The sequence below is a fragment of the Mauremys reevesii genome, linkage group 23, assembly GCF_016161935.1.
Source record: "Mauremys reevesii isolate NIE-2019 linkage group 23, ASM1616193v1, whole genome shotgun sequence".
NCBI lineage: Eukaryota > Metazoa > Chordata > Testudines > Geoemydidae > Mauremys > Mauremys reevesii.
In genome coordinates, this window is record NC_052645.1 from 23,057,484 (window position 1) to 23,072,051 (window position 14,568).

The 14,568-nt window shown below is 40.5% G+C and overlaps 1 long non-coding RNA gene across 1 annotated transcript in view; it reads right to left on the reverse strand.

Moving 5' to 3' along the window:
- Window positions 1-1,173: 1,173 nt before the first annotated feature.
- LOC120389346 overlaps window positions 1,174-14,568 on the reverse strand; it is a 104,083-nt gene continuing 90,688 nt past the window's right edge. Inside the window, exon 5 of the long non-coding RNA XR_005590883.1 lies at window positions 1,174-1,963. This is a non-coding gene — a long non-coding RNA (uncharacterized LOC120389346). The remainder of the gene's footprint in view (window positions 1,964-14,568) is intronic.

The following is a 14,568-nucleotide window of genomic DNA, read 5'->3' on the forward strand; positions in this document are numbered from 1 at the left end:
GCCACACATATACAAGTAGCCCTATTTATGTCAATGGGCTGGCCACAACTTTGAAAGCATTGTCTATAAGCAGCTATTTTTAGAGCCCTAGCACAAATCCTACTAGCTGAAGTCTGTTGACCCAGGCTGGGACGCTTGCTTCAAAATGCTGCACAGACAGACCCTCATTGTCAAGCTTTTCAAAAGTTACTGAATTTTGGGTGCCGTCATTATTGGTGCCCATTTTGAGACATGTTAAAAAGGACCTAAATTTCAAAAAAAAAAGGCCTGCATCTCCCCCACCTGAAAATCAGGCCACTCTTTAAGATGTCTGAACCTTGGGTTCCCCAAAAATGAGATCCCCCAAATCACTATCACTTTGGAAAGTCTTAGCCAGATTACTTCCATGAGTCGGGTGAGCAGAATCTGACTCCCATATTTTAGATGTTTCTTGTTCACATGCAGATTTTAAACGGCAACTACTTGTGAGTTACACAGATTCAAAAGCACAACGTTATTCAGATAAATTCCTCTTATTCCGGTCCAGTTTAAGAAATAGGATTTCTTTCCAAACCAAGAGAGCTGGCTGGAACATTTGTAACCAAATATTTTTTCATCAAAAAATTCTATTTGATTGAAGCCAAAAAGTTTCATGGAAACATACTGGATTTCAACAAAGGTTTAAACAGTAAGGTTTCTGGGATCCAGGAGAAACTCTCTAGTCAGAGAAAGACCTGAATAGAAAACCTGACCTGTTTGATCTGAAAACTGATGTTTTGAAACAAGTCTGTTTTGTAAAAACATCCGAAAGGATTTATTGCAATGCAGAACAAAAACGAATTTCGAAACCTTGCAAGTTGCTGCCAAATGCAATTGTTGTTCTCCAGTCCCCTCTATAAACAAGTAAGACAGTTTCAGGAGTGAGACTGTAAACAGGCAGCCTGCTAAGCTAAGAGTGACTGTAACACAGAGAGCTGCAGCGTGATGTGGAGACAATGAGGACTTATTGCTTTTCTACATGCTTTTACTTACAGCGCTGCTATACGTAATGTGTTATTAAGCAGCATAGCCACTCTTAACCTTGGCCATGGTAAATATAGAGTTGCATTGAAACTAAAAATAAAATGGATTAAACTGAGATACAAAAATATGTAAACAATCCTAAGCAGTCAAACTTACTAATTAGCAGAGAAAGAATTGCATTAAAAATTACACAAGGAAACATCACATTCTCAGCAGACCCCTTCATCTGAGCCACATCCACAGCAATGTGCAACAAGGTCCCTGTAAAAGGGCATCTCTATTCAGCAGGATGCTACGTCAGTTCCTATGCCCTGAGAGCCACAGATTCAAAGCCATGGAGTCCTTTGGCCCCAGGAGGTGGAAGAGGCAAATCCTGGTAACTGCTGACTGGGAGACCAGAACCTGGCATCACCACTCCGTATTCTCTTCTCCTCTGTCTAAAGACTGCAGAACAGCTATGGCAGGAGATACTTCCAGGGCCAGAAGATCTGACAAGAACGAAGAGGGGCCTTTTATGCTGGCAGAATAAAGGGGTACAATTCAGTGGAGAGGATCTTGGAAGAGCTTTACGATGTATTACGTTTCTATGGCTAACTCTGTGTATTCCAAATCCGCATGGCCAAGAGGCTTAGACCCACTGCTCTCCCACATGTTCCTTTCCACTAAAGATGTTAGATGTCTGGATATAAATTTGATCTAGGATTCTTCTCCCTGAATCCAGCAGAATATCAGCTCCCGATTACTGAAGATTTAGTGGTGACTTATGAGTTGCTACTTGCTGTTGGATATGGAACATGACCATGTCTGATAAGAGTTACTGAATCCTTGGGCTAGTTTTGCCAGGTGTTTCCTTGTGCCTTGAGCCACTCGAATTCCTTTCCACGCTGGATTCTGTTACTATCCACAACAGGTGTGGTGGTGGTTCAATTCTCGGGGTAGCTCTTTCCTTTTTTATATTTTCCTAGAAGCAAAATAAGTTTTAAAAATGCCCTGCTATTTCCAGTCTTAATGTACACATTTTGCTGCAGCCGACAGCATCTCACTCCCCACGCCCATTCCATTAGAACAACACATTTTGGAAACCAACTTTGAATCTGGAGCCCACCATACATAGGAGCACACTTATTGCTAGACACTGCTAGTAGCTTGTGTAACCCCGATGAGTGAACCAAGAGCAGCCTATCCATACAGTAAGTGCCGGGAATGCTAAAAAATGCAGTGATTTAATGAGATGACCTCCACCCATATTTACAATTGCTTCCCAACTCTGACATAATTCCCCAGCTTGACTGCCCACTGGAAGGCATGTTGAGCTGATACTAGGGCCTGTCTACATTACCTGCTGGATCGATGGGCAGCGATCTCCCGTCGACTCCGGTACTCCACCAAGGCGAGAGGCGTACGCGGAGTCGACGGGAGAGCGTTAGCCGTCGACTTACCGCAGTGAAGACACTGCGGTAAGTAGATCTAAGTATGTCAACTTCATCTACGTTATGCACATAGCTGAAGTTGCATAATTTAAATCAATCCCCACCCCCAGTGTAGACCAGGCCTAGGTGATCACCGCTAAGTTGGAACTAAATTTGTTCTCAGTACCCCTTCTCTGCCACCACCCTCAGTCCCTTTTACATATCATCTAATGTCTCTCCTCTTCCGCCCAGGCATGATAAAAGACTACCATCATGCCTAACACCAGAGGTACTTCCAACCAGTCTGGCAGGTGATGCTGATGTGCAAGGTGATATTTTTCTCCTGCATTTATTAACACATTTAGAAAGAATGTGAAGCATGCTGCCTATAGGCAGAGCCATACTGGATAGGTACCAGTCCAACCAGCAGGCAGGATGCAGGAAAGTTAGGGATACTTTGCAGCTTCTACCACCAATAGCGAGAAAGTTTCCTACTGCAATATGTATTTGCTGGAAGTAGTGACTTGAACATCTAACCTGCAAAATTAGCATGCATGGCACTGGCAAAGAAAATGGCAGGTCACAAAGCCTGAACAGTCACATAGCTGAAGGAAGGAACTCTGCTGCTTGACGCCAGCTTCTTGATTTGATATAGCACAAAGGTCTGAAAAAACACTGGGAGCAAGTGTGAAGCACTGAGCATGTTGTGGAGAAAGGCTGTTAGGGCAGCAGCATTATCTAGTGATTACAGCAGGATACACAGAGTCAGGAAACATAGGTAATATTCCTGTCTCTGTCACTAACTCACCGTGTGATCTTGGGTTAAAGCTACTACTGCGCCTCAGTTTTGTTACCTGTAAAATGGGGAGAAGGATGTCCAAGTGTGTAAAGTGCTTATAAGATTCTCAGATGGAAGTCACTGTAGGAGTGTACAGTATTATCACTATTAATTATTAATCTATACACAGAAGTCCGGTTATAAATTAAAGGATTTACAGTATAATATGTTCAATCCACATATTGCAGTGCAAACAACCAGGTTTAAATGAGTCAATTGAAACTGCCTCTTGGAAGGGCTGAATAAATAATACTCCTGGCATCTCAACTCCAACATGTTACGTGAATGATAATACTACGGTTGGATAACAGTTGTTCTTAGTATGTGTTCCTGCAAAGCACAGAGGTTCAAGAGGCAAGCAGTTTAATGCCTTCTCTGAACTACAACTCAGTTAAACTTTGAATGGTTTTATGTTGGGTGACTCTTTCTGCTATAAGGTTGAGCACCTCAGCCTTGAGGCAATAGTGCAATCCTTCTTTTTTCTGCCTGCAGTGCACATACGGCTTTGTTACAATAATGAAGTTTAATAGCTACATAAGTGAAACAAGAGTAAACTAGTCATCGTCTTGGCACACGGAACACTTCCGCACAAGGAAAATGAAGTTTGTAAGTTACTGATATATGAGAACTCAAACTGTTCTAAGACAAGGGTGGTTAACATGGAGTCATAAGAGGGAATGCACTTCTATTTCTGTATTGCAATAGCAAATTTAAGATTCAAGTGATACCTAGGCTTTATTCTGGCCCTCTGCACAGGGATAAACATCACTCTGAATGAACAAAGTGTAGCCAGGACACCATAAACGGTTCCAAATCCCATAAATAAGGGCAATGCATGTGAGTACTCTACACTACACACACACGCACCATCACCACTGAGTGCAGACCAGACCACCACAAGCCCCTCACCTTAAATGAAGGGTGTTTCTTGAGATGAGAGCCTCTGGCCATCCCATAAGGAAGGTGAAAGAAACAGGAGTAGGCATCCCAAGCAAGGTAAATAAAAATTAAGTCAATTTGTTAATGCCTGACAGGAAGCCAAAGCAGTTCCTGTAGTCTGGAATGTTACACTCAGAAATCCCAGCTCTCTCAAACTTCTAGTAGCTGAGCTCTGCCGCTGCTGCAGATGTTTAAGGGGACTGTAGGTAGACTAGCAAATAATGAGTTACAATAATCCAAGCAGGAGATGATACAAAACATGTACAAATGTCCCTGCCTCCTGCTGAGACAACACAGGTCACACCCTGGAGAGATTCCTCAAGATGGTAGTATGACATCTTTACTGTCTGATTAAGATGATCCTCCAGAGAGCTCAGAATCAAATGCAGCTCCAAGGTTATGAGCCTTGGGAACAGGATGAATAAGACAACCACAAAGGGAACGGACAAGGAGGACAGAAAGGATCTGCAGTGAAAGATGCTAATCAGCATCAGACTGGTATTTATCAGCACTGCTCCAGAGTGGAAGAAATGGAGGCTTGAATATTCCATAGACAGCCACAAACCCCAGCAAGGGCTTTCTCTGGGTAGGCAGGGCGAGAGAAGTAAACCACAGCCCTGCCAGCATGTGCACGGCACTGGGATGCCATCAGCAAACATCACAATCCCCAATTAACCCAGGACAAAATAGGATCCAAAACCAACCCTTAAGACTTCAGGGCAATTTGGACCTACCGTGAAGCAAACAGGACCAAAAGTATGAATGGTCTTTGCAAATGGAAAGAAGATTCAGGCCCAGCCATGGTGTCCCAGACAAGCCAACCTAAGTGATGGCCAAAAGGTTTCATGACACTAACTAAAAGGTGCTCCACCCTATAGATCACTGCAGAGGCACAGCAGGGCAGACTTTCTGCTGCCAGGTACATATAGGTACAGGGCTGGAATGTCCTGTGAAATGTCCAGTTCCTGAAATAGGACAGTCACTGCTTAGTGATATCCGAGATGGGCAGTGACTGACTGAATCCCATCTGGGAGAAGCAGGCTCTTTACGGGGTGGCAGCACTGCTGCCAGCTTCAAACAAGCAAGAAAACTGAGAAAACTTACACCTTATGGAGCTTAAGAAACCTTCAACCAACCAGGTGGGCCAGAGATCCAAAGAGGTAGATAGCTGAGTGCAACCCTGAGAAACCTGCATTTCACATCTGTCAGTGTGAGCTCAGAGAAGATGAAGCAGGAGATGGATGGGCCCAGCACAATGGGCCCCCTAATAGAAATAATACATAATAATAGAAGCAGGTAGTCCTGTAATACACACTCCAGAGACCTACAGAAAGTCAACCAAAAAGCTCACCAAATGAGACTAACCTCCAGAGCAAATTCCTTTCAGAAAAGTAACTACGGTACTTTCTTAAAAAAGATTTATTCTTTGTCCCCGAAGTGCCACCTAACTGGAACTAGTAGGAAAGGAGCTCCCAGAGTCGCTTCTCAACAGCCCCCCTCAAACGGAAACTTCAATTTTTTAAAACTTTTATTGCATTTGATATCTTGTTGTTTATTAATGTAGGGCTGGATTTTCAAGACAGTTGAACACCTTACAGCTCCCCTTGAGACCTATGGAGTAGTCTCCCCACCTCCCACCCATGGAGAACTCTGGAAGCTGCAGCATGCTAAGCACAGGCCGTAGGTAGAACATGGCACAGAGCAAATCACTTTACATAACAATGATAATTGTACAGGCATCTCCAGCAGCAGAGAGAGGTATCTGGCTGCTCCACTGTCAGAGAGCTTCTATCTAGTCCAGAGAATTTCCCAGTGAGTTTTTTTGTTGATTGGGATGTGTATTTGTTTGGGAAGCTGAACTAAGGGAAATCCCACCAAATCCTGACCCTCTCAAATGATTTCTCAGCCAAAAATGCACCAGTAATTTCTGTCCATCTCTTATCTTTTGATGGCTAACATTATCATTTGCTAAATAGTTTAGGATCTGCTCTTTACCTCAGCCTGCAACTTTGAAACCTTCGTGTACCTTCTCCCTAACTAAGAATTTCATAGATGAATCACTGGGATTCTCTCTAAACTACTCCCATTGCTCCCAGCAGGTATCAGGTTGGCAGGATAACAACACTCCAGCCCTCCTACCTGACTAGTATCAGCTAAATATATACCTAAGATAATGGCAGTAAAGTAATTCCTATAAAGGCGTGGAGAGAATGAGGATTCAGGGAGGGGAAGTGCTGGATAGAACCAAGGACTTCACATTTTTTAGTTTCTGCTTCTCTGTATGTATCTATCTATCTATCTCCTTACTATATGTTCCATTCTATGCATCCGATGAAGTGAAGCCCACGAAAACTTATGCTCAAATAAATGTGTTAGTCTCTAAGGTGCCACAAGGACTCCTGTTCTTTTTGCAGATACAGACTAACACGGCTGCTACTCTGAAACCTGCCTGAAGAGACTGTGTCAGGTGCTTTAAGCCAAAATTTAGTTTTGTTTCTTCATTGTAACCTGTAACCAAATTTGTTATTAGCAGAAATGTTTTTGTGGCATCCTTGTATAAGCAATTAACTGAAAACAGAGATGTATTTTTAAAGTGTGAATACCCCTTTACATCATAGACATCCTAAATCTCCCTGGATTGGAGCAGCATTTGATATCCAGACTGGAGTGCTGGAACAATTTGTATAGTGGAGGTGCTGAGAGCCATTGACCTAAACTGTAAACCTGGTATATGATGGAAACCACTTCAAGCCAGGGGGTGCAGCTGCACGCCAGCACCCCTCGTTCCAGCACCTATAGATCCAGAGACCAAAGCTAACTTCAAACAAAGGAAAACAGCTTATCTATTTTCATGGCTCTTGAGGAGAGAAATTTAAAGAACAGCATAAATAGTAAAAACTGAAATAGACTTTCACAATGATTTCAGTGTGAACAGTCTGAGATATTAGCACTGGTGAGGGCATTTGTTCTGCAGAAATTTTTGGGAGGGGAGAGGAGTTGATTATTAACCTGACATTGCCCCTTTAAGCAAACATGCTGTAGAAGAATTTTTTTCTTTTCTATTGTTCGACAGTGGAGAGTAGGGATCATAAAGGGTCCACTGCCTGGTCTGCAAACCCCAGAGGCTTAGACTAACAAAGCAGATGGCAAAGAGAAGTCGGGTAGCACAATAACTTTAAAGTAAGAAAGATTTCTCTCTTATACAAAGTGGATACATCTAAATAGCCAATATCTGATTCAAATGGATTAGGAAGAATGGATGCATCACAAATATTAAAATCTCAGTGTTCAAGAACTGGAAAAGGTTGTGGATATCAACTATTAAATTATTTCCAAATAGTTTATCATATGCCTAGATATAAAAACTCAAATGCTTGCCTTTTTCCTGGAAATCTGTTTCATTCTTTTCGTATTTTTTTTGTTTTTCATCAGTCTTCTCCATTTAATGAATATACATAGTTTGAATATTTAGGTGAATAGCCCCTACCACTGAACACAAAATGGAAATGATGCAGATAGCATTATGGTTCTGCTGCTTCTCCTTGCAATAGGCTAGAATTGATATGCAGTAGGGATTATGCTTTGTTTAAAGCTGAGCCTCTGCCTCTAAAAGAATACATTATACAAATCTTCTAATGTTGTTGAAATTCCCCAAAACTTGATTGTGTCAGACATAATGTGCCAATGAGGTTCTTATCCATACCTTATGCAGAATAAATATCTAGTATCAGAGAGTGTAACCTTGGAAAAGTATACACCAGGGAACATCCCTCATGTCAATAATTCATAGTGCTGTTGGTGGGAAGGTACATTCAGCTAGCCTCTAACATTATACGGAATACATTAATGCCCATGCAGCCACAGCTCTAGGGAGGAGGGGTAGGGTTTAATTTACTTCCTTTCTGGCCCATTTAAAAATCCAGAATTATTCAAAATGTGGCTCTAACTATCAAGGAAAAACAACAACCCAAGAATCAGGAGTAGTGCGTGGAGAGAGGACTGTTTTGTATTATCTAATTGTACGGGGATAAAGGATCTGATTTCCTGACTCACTGCTGCACGAGTCACACCGGTGTAAACTGAAGTAATTCGCTGGTGAATGAGGCCCCAGTAGTTCACATATTAATTCTACTAATATTAAATCCTAAAATCAATATATTCAAGTCTAGTGGTATTTCTGTGGGCAGAAATATTGTTGCCATCTAAACCAGCTAAAAATAAATAAGATGCTTTTCTGATAATATATATCTGCCTTAAAGACAATTGCTCCTTTAATTAAAGACAGAATGAGAGAGAATTTTAATATAGTTTGGGTCCTTTGCATTCCTATTTGCTCTTTAAATGCTATAGTTTTAATGATTTAGGAACCAGAAGAATAACTAAGGAACCCAACAGTCATTATCTCAAATAATGAGACTTTTTAATGCAAAATCAATGTTTGTTATAATGAAAATAGATTCCTCAGCTCCTGCAGGGCCATATGTACAAATCTTTTCTGCTGTTAAATAAAATGTGACTGCTTATTTTCACCAGCATGATGAACATTTTTATTCAGGAGTAAAAATAAAATGTCAGAATTTATTTACTGTTATTAAGCACTCGTTCTTAGTCAGAAGCTTTAGCCAATACATGATTGAAGCTGAGAAAACTGAAAATAACTTCATGTGAATTTTCAGGGTCTGGGGAAGAGTGATGCAGAAACTCTGGTAAGTAATGAAAAAGCTCTCTCTGGGGGAAATTTGCCAGGCTGCATTTTACCTTCTTTCCATATGGCTGGCCGAACTCTTCGTACATTCAAAAGTTATGGGAACATCTTAGAGGAAACGTGTTCAACTAATATTAGGAGGCAGTTGAATGAACCAGAGACTAAAAGCAAATGAATGGAGGAATCTTAACAATACTTAATCAGATCAAATTGAGCAGCTCTTCCACAGTTAAACAGTAGACGTGCTAAACACTGAACAATTGTTCAGAGTCATTACACACATATTTATGGCTATATTTGATCACTGCATGTGTGGAAAGAAATTCACATTGATATCATACATTCTTATTCTAATATCCGCCCAGATGATCCAGAATACTGGTTTTAATGCTCCATTTAGAATCATTTAGTTTATTTCTGAGTTAATATTATTGCCTGTTTGTCCATGTAATGCCTAAAAACGAATCATCAGCAGAAGAAAAAGGAAGAATTTGCAACAGAACTGTCAATGTGAGAAGCTTGCACACTTTAAAAGGTTTTATTAGGTGCTCTGGGTCTATGTTAACTGCAGAGTTAGGACCACACCAACCCCACTTCCATCCAGACCAAAACCTCTAACCCAGGTTTAAGGGTGCTTTAAACCCAGGCTAGCTGAGGGTACAGGCTGGAGCCCAGGGTTTGCTTCATCATGGGATGGCAACCTGCCTACGCTGCAGAGAGAATGCAGGCTAGCCAGGCCCAGGTGCTCTTACTCCTTCAGTCCTATCCCACAATTACCACCTGGGCTGTACTTTCTTTTCTAATCCTCTTCCTCCACACTGCATTGTAACCCATGTTTGCCAGCTCCATTCCTGCTGCACTTCCACAGCATTTGAACCGAGATGCCTTTTGTGTGTGCAGTATAAGGACCTGAACAGAACAGAGCCACACTTGGGAGCAGACCAGTTTGGAAAGCTTGAGCTAACACCAAACTGGGATGCTGGGAGTCCTGTGAGTGGGTTCTGAGCTCAATTTACATCTGATCGACTGGTCACTGCCACTTTGAATAATATTCTTTTGGGGCTTTCCTTTCTAAAAGGTGCCCCTTCCAGCAATGACATCGATACTGGAATCCATTCAGAAGAGACAGTATTTCCTGACGTGACATAAAAATATGGGGGACCCCAGGCCACTCCTGGAGTCCAGGACCTGGACTAGCTGTATTTACCTGGCTTGGCGGGGGGGAGGGGGAAACTATACAGAGGTGACAGAGGGAAGTCAGGCATTTTGATCCTTAACCATCTTTACTTTCAAACAGTAAAATGACCAAGGCGATCTCTTGTATAAGTTGGCTTCACAGAATTCATGTGTCTTTATGTAATTAATGTACCAATACATTAGATAACTAGATTATAGTCCGCTATCCAGAATGCATTATGAACCTTAGTAGCTTATGTAATCCTAGCCATTTTAGTTCTGTTAACCTCTTGGGTGTTTCTTTGTACAACTGATAGGTATTATTATGTTTTCATTTTGTCTGAGTCTCTTTGAGCTGACAATGTGGTTTCTGAACTAGCAATACAAAATGTTGCCATCTGTGCAATGGAATTTACCCTCCTTCATTGACCCTTTGTCATGCAAGGATAAATTAAACTAAAAATGTCTAATCACAAGTACACAGGCAACACAATGTGCAATACACATCAACTGTCTATGATATCTAAGTGCTATCTATCAATTTAGTATTTAAGCAATATCTATAGCTACAGATATAAAGATATATTCTGCAAGACAACTATAGCTCTATCTCCCAATATCCCATGAAAAACAGTTAACTTACAATTAAAGTTAGTGCAATGAATAATATAAGCCTTATATAAAATATATAACAAGAACATTGCCATTAAAATCCTGAAACTTTAATAAACATATTTTCCATAAATTGTCACTTTTATAATTTCTGGAGTTGCCATATGATGATAAGGAAATATTTATTTATTATTTCTTTGGAATTACACAATATAAAGATCCAGTGTCATATGGTGGTTAAATTCTGCAGAAAGGTTTCAAAGGGACATAGTGGAGAAGTGTTACACCCAAGTCTTATTGGCTGCTTGCCCCTTCTAACATCTCCTGGATCAAGAGACATCATGTCCTACTGGAACAGAAAACTGATACTGAAGGGTGCCCAAATAACCAATCAGGACTGGGATCAGCTGCCATAATCATGTATTATTATTCACGTATGATTGCAATCCCTGCAATGTGCATGACAGAGCAGAGTAACTTTGAACTACATCTATTTAAAAAAGAAACTTATAGAAAAATGTCCCTGAAAGTCCAGACAGCACAGAATAAAAAGCAGCCTTTATCTCGGCTTGATTTGTAATAAAGTGTGCTAAAATGATGGATGAGATTTTGTTCCTATGTTTTCCTCCTTGTAGCATTAACCAAATTGCCTTTCAGGATCCAAACTTCCATGTCAAGCTAGGTTGCAACTGATACAAGAGGATGGAGATTTTGTATTTATAAGTAAATTTTCAAACCATTTTAATGTTTCATTTCTGTTTTGTTTCTTCACTGTTCAAATTATTCTCTCTGCTTCAATGAATAAGATAAGTGATGTTTGCAAGGGGCCCTTTGATGCAGAGTGACTGACCACTGGGGCTGTGTCCACAGGAATATGTAGTACGATTTGTGTAGTGGATTTTATTCCCAGCTAGATATGGGCCATGTCATTTTTTAAAAATAAAAAAGCACCAGTCTAAGTGCTCATGTGTCACATCTATATCAAACAACAATTTTACAAGCTGGTTTCATGCCAGTGAAAGATTTCAACGCTCTTCCCCTAAATCAGAAAAAAAAAAAATTCAGAAATCCTGCCAGGATCTCATCAGGCAAAATGCAGTGTAAACAGACAGACCTTGCACTATGCTTAGAAATTCAACAAACTTAAGTCCTAAATGATCAGAAGAGGGAGTGAATCCTGGAAAACGCCTGCCTCCAACACTCTCATGTTCAAATCTGGTGTCTGTTAGCTCAAGCACTTTTGCAGGAGAAATCACACAAGAAGAAAGGCATGGTGTGTGTTTGTGTGTGTGTGTGTGTGTCTGTCTGTCTCTGACATACACAGGACCCAAACGTTTCAGGACTTTAAAGACAAAAAACAACACCTGGCTACAAACTGGAAGCCAATTCTGTCTTTAGATCTCAGGCATCAAACACGGTACCTCCTGCAAGAAGTACCACTAAGCATGAGATCTGTCAAATTCTGTGCGGTGTGCCATTTTGGATGCAACTCCATACATATTGCTTCCTAGTAATCTATATATCTGAGGTACTTACAGCCCCCAGAGTTGGAATATTTTAGCAAATCTTTAATGCATTTATACTCACAACACTACATATGGGGCAGGGAAGTACTACTTCCCATCTTACAGATGGGAAATTGAGGCACACACAGGCTAAATGATTTGCCCCATGAGACATTTATGGTGCAATAGGAACTTGAACCCAGGTTTCCCAAGTCAAGGTTACTGCCATAACCACGAGCTAACCTGCAGGTGACAAAGCTTTAGACTGCTGTGGGGACAGAGGCTGCTCACTTTGCCAAAGAAAGGAAAATGGATTTTTTTTGGCCATGGCTGCGCCTTGATACTTGTGATGGAGCTGAGATCCACCAGGATCCCCCTCACCCTTAAATTATCACACCTCTTAACATGCACTGTGTGTCTTTAAGTATACTCTGAAGTGCGGAAGGTAGCCCAGCCTAAGAAAAGTACAGAAAGCTGCCTAACCACTCTCACGCCTATCCTACTTCTCGTATCCTCCTGGGTCTGGGTTACCTTATAAAATGTAAATGACACAAGGATGCACGGAGAACATCTTATAGCCTCGCCTGTTATACATCAAATTGTTTTGCATACTGTACATTGTTCCTCTTGTGATCAGATTATGGGACTGACTGACAGTCATTTTATACACACACTGTACAAGGTGTTAGGTACAATGATAGCAGGTTTAGCAGTCTATGTATTTTCTAATTTCTGTGCATAGCAGATTCTCTCCTGAGGGGTATCAAAACATGTTCTAAGCACTTAGGGCCAATGTATGCAGCCAGGTACACCTGTACAAGACCACAAAAGGCAGTGTTTGCTTCCTCTTGGGTGGGATTGCATGGGTGAAAGAATGTGAAGGCAGAATTTGATTGGACCCTGATGTTCATAGCAGTCAGCTTCTGACTTCTTGTAACCTGTTTCTCACCACTGTTTAAAGAAATCATTTTCCACCACTGTTATTTTAACATTGGCAGTGTGAAAGTGTGACTAGAATTTGACATTCAATTTGATTTTAATATACATAAGCTGTACACTAGTGTTTGGCATCCTTGTTCAGCATTTTCTTAATGCTGTACTTTCAAGACTTTAGCTTAAGGCATGCAGACTTTTAAGCAGAGTTGTGCTGAACAATGAGATAAAACCTGCTTTTGGAAAATAATCAGTGTGAAAAAAAATTCAGAACATCTTTACACACAAGCAGGGCAAAGGAATTCACTGTATATCACAAATTCTGCCCTTAAATTTGTGTAGATCTGGCTGTTGGTAGGGTTTCTACATCTGTGCTTATCCCAAAAAGTTAGCTGTTGCATATGTTAATACATGGACCTCTGCTTTGGAGTTTGTGTGCTCCTCTCATTCCTAATCCTTGCTACCAATTCAGCACTGGCTTCCAAATAATTTCTTCAATGGCCATGGCATAGTAACTAGAGCTGGGCAAAACTTTTTCCACTAACATTTTAAATAAATTTGCTGGAGGTATGCCTGCATTCCCAAGAGATTCACTTTAAACGGACATCTGAATAATTCAATTTATATATGGTACATATTCACGGAAAGCATAATTCTAAGTTGCAGTTTCAAGTATTTGCAGGAACCAGCTTCTGAAGTTGCACATGCAAGAATTCATACTGAAGGGCCTGTGTGCTCATCCAGTAAAGGCACAGAAATAATACCAGGTGATGCAGCTGTCCTATCATAACTAAACAATTCCACACAAATTCGTATTTTTATCCTCAAGGTTGAAATATTCACTGCATACATATGGTTGATGATTTTGAGGAAATCATGATCATGACACTCTGGAATAGAGGTAAGATTCTTTTAATAATTATTAGTTGTGAAGTATTTGCTCAACTCCAAAAGTATCTGTGATTGACGGTAAATGGAGAACAATCATTATTGGCTAGAACAGCAGTGTTCAAACCATTCAACCAACATATAAATAACCAGGAAACACAATTTGGGTAATAACTGCCCCTAGTTTTACACGCTGTTTGTGACAAAATATACCAAGCTCTGCAATATGGGACTATTATGGATTTGTGTAAGCAATTTCCATTCTGTTCCATTTTTGTTCCATTACACATGTTGTTCTGAAACTGTTGAAGACAGAGAATATTTTAACTGACATCATGTCAGTAACCTGTGATTCATTACACTTGGATTAATTATTAAATATTTTAAATAAATCCATGTTATATCTATCGCAGATTTTTTTTAACAAACTGCATACATGAAAGAGTGTAATCTATTCATTGGTTTATGAGCCCAGAGTCCTCCAGGGAGTGTCATCTCTCTGAGAAATAGATTTTGCCTGTGTATCTCAGTGAGTGTATCTTTGTGAGTTAGCTGAAAGAT